General features: G+C 51.7%; 1 non-coding gene across 1 annotated transcript in view; it reads left to right on the top strand.

The window, feature by feature from the left end:
• Nucleotides 1-1,659: 1,659 nt before the first annotated feature.
• The window catches only part of LOC145747250 (small subunit ribosomal RNA), a 1,810-nt gene continuing 482 nt past the window's right edge, over nt 1,660-2,987 (top strand). Inside the window, exon 1 of the ribosomal RNA XR_014281990.1 lies at nt 1,660-2,987. This exon is cut by the window's right edge and continues 482 nt beyond it. This is a non-coding gene — a ribosomal RNA (small subunit ribosomal RNA).

The raw sequence follows: 2,987 nt of genomic DNA, 5'->3' as shown, positions 1-2,987 counted from the left end.
ATGACTGAACGCCTCTAAGTCAGAATCCCGCCTAGGAAGCGACGATAAAGTTGTGTCTTGCCGTCGAGAGGCAAAGTTAGGCGGCCACCGGGCCGCTGGCAATGCCGGATACTTGTCTAACACGGGCGCGGCAAGCGTCGCCCCGAAACGGGTAAAGCTTTCTGCTCGAGTGGCGGGGTGCTAAATCATTTGCAAACGACCTAGATGAAGATCGCGGTGTCGTAATCACTAGAGCAGTATTCTCACTGCGATTTGTTGAGAGTAAGCCGCAAGATCTATCGATTTGTCCGCGAACGGGCGGGCGCACGGCGACTTCGACCTCTGGTCGGAGTTGCTTTTTTTTTCCACTTTTTTTTCAAAGTACTTGGTATTTTTTACGGCGACTTCGACTTCAGGTCGGAGTTGCTTTTTTTTTCAACTTTTTTCTGGGGTACTTCGTTTGTTTTACTGCGACTCTGACCTCAGGTCGGAGGCCATTCGAAGAATTGTCGAGTACCGTTCGAGCTTGAATAACACAAGTCCGGCGACTTTCGAAAATCGCCCGGGCAAAGGCGCACGACATCGGCCGACGCCCGATAAACAATTTCCCGCACAGAAACGCACGTTTTGGAAAATTGTCGAAATTCGACATGTTTGCTACCTTTGTCGCGAGACCAGCCCACCGGCGCGCGCGTAAAAAACACAAGTCCGGCGACTTTCGAAAATCGCCCGGACAAAGACGCACGACATCGGCCGACGCCCGATGAACAATTTCCCGCACAGAAACGCACGTTTTGGAAAATTGTCGAAATTCGACATGTTTGCTACCTTTGTCGCGAGACCAGCCCACCGGCGCGCGCGTAAAAAACACAAGTCCGGCGACTTTCGAAAATCGCCCGGACAAAGACGCACGACATCGGCCGACGCCCGATGAACAATTTCCCGCACAGAAACGCACGTTTTGGAAAATTGTCGAAATTCGACATGTTTGCTACCTTTGTCGCGAGACCAGCCCACCGGCGCGCGCGTAAAAAACACAAGTCCGGCGACTTTCGAAAATCGCCCGGACAAAGACGCACGACATCGGCCGACGCCCGATGAACAATTTCCCGCACAGAAACGCACGTTTTGGAAAATTGTCGAAATTCGACAAGTTTGCTACCTTTGTCGCGAGACCAGCTTCCCTGTATACTATGAGGGAAGACGTCGTTGTGGCGAAATGAGCAAATTGGCGATGCGGTTGTCGGTTGAAGGTATTTGGTGACAAAACGATGTGGTGTCGTGCAGGCGATGTGCGCTTTTGGGCAGACTTGATGCTGACCCGCGAAGGCGTCGTAGCTAGCAGCGAGGCTCTGAACGTTGGACGGAAAAAATTAAGTAGCAAATACGAGTTTGTGTTTCGGCGCGCGACCACGGCCTCGGGCCGTAGTTGCGGTGGCCGGTGCGCACGCAAGTGATAGTTTTCTCGGTTCGCTTTTGTTGGGCGTTCCTGGTGTTGTATGCAAACGCAGCCCGCGCGCGGCTTCGCCCGAAAGGGCGTCTGGCCGGTGTCGACGGCGTCCAGATCGCGGCTTACGCCGGGTTTGAGGAGCTAAGCAAAAATAGTGATTGAGTAATACAGTGCGATACCGCGACGGGGAAAGCGAAAGACTCCGTTCGCGTATTTTGTCGGCCGATAGTTACCTGGTTGATCCTGCCAGTAGTCATATGCTTGTCTCAAAGATTAAGCCATGCATGTCTCAGTACGAACTTGCGTACGGTAAAACTGCGAATGGCTCATTAAATCAGTCGTGATTCATTTGATCGTAAATTTTACTTGGATAACTGTGGTAATTCTAGAGCTAATACATGCAAAAAGCGCCGACCTTGCGGGAGGCGCGCCTTTATCATATCAAAAACCTGCCGGGCTTCGGCTCGTCTTGTTGGCGACTCGGGATAACTTTGCTGATCGCACGGTCTTGCACCGGCGACGGATCATTCAAGTGTCTGCCCTATCAACTTTCGTCGGTACGGTATCTGCCTACCGAGGTTCTTACGGGTAACGGGGAATCAGGGTTCGATTCCGGAGAGGGAGCCTGAGAAACGGCTACCACATCCAAGGAAGGCAGCAGGCGCGCAAATTACCCATTCCCGACGCGGGGAGGTAGTGACGAAAAATAACGATACAGGACTCTAACGAGGCCCTGTAATTGGAATGAGTACACTGTAAAAATTTTAACGAGTATCCATTGGAGGGCAAGTCTGGTGCCAGCAGCCGCGGTAATTCCAGCTCCAAAAGTGTATATTTAAGTTGTTGCGGTTAAAAAGCTCGTAGTTGGATTTTGGGCGCAGGCGTTCGGTCCGTCGCAAGGCGTGCACTGTTCGTTCTGGCTTTACCTCCGGTTTTCCGTCGGTGCTCTTGACTGAGTGTCGGCGGCGGCCGGGACGTTTACCTTGAAAAAATTAGAGTGTTCAAAGCAGGCGCTTCGCCTGGATAGTGTTGCATGGAATAATGAAATAGGACCTCGGTTCTTTTTTGTTGGTTTTCGGAGCGCGAGGTAATGATTAAGAGGGACGGACGGGGGCATTCGTACTGTGCCGTTAGAGGTGAAATTCTTGGATCGGCGCAAGACGAACGACTGCGAAAGCATTTGCCAAGAATGTTTTCTTTAATCAAGAGCGAAAGTCAGAGGTTCGAAGACGATCAGATACCGTCCTAGTTCTGACTATAAACGATGCCAACTAGCGATCGGGGGGCGTTATTTTGACGACCTCTCCGGCAGCTTGCGGGAAACCAAAGTCTTTGGGTTCCGGGGGAAGTATGGTTGCAAAGCTGAAACTTAAAGGAATTGACGGAAGGGCACCACCAGGAGTGGAGCCTGCGGCTTAATTTGACTCAACACGGGAAATCTCACCCGGCCCGGACACAGCGAGGATTGACAGATTGAGAGCTCTTTCATGATTCTGTGGGTGGTGGTGCATGGCCGTTCTTAGTTGGTGGAGCGATTTGTCTGGTTAATTCCGATAAC

This window comes from Corella eumyota, chromosome 3, assembly GCF_963082875.1.
Source record: "Corella eumyota chromosome 3, kaCorEumy4.1, whole genome shotgun sequence".
NCBI classification, from domain to species: domain Eukaryota; kingdom Metazoa; phylum Chordata; class Ascidiacea; order Phlebobranchia; family Corellidae; genus Corella; species Corella eumyota.
The sequence above is the reverse complement of the archived record's forward strand: the minus strand, read 5'-3'. Positions and strand labels throughout refer to the sequence as shown.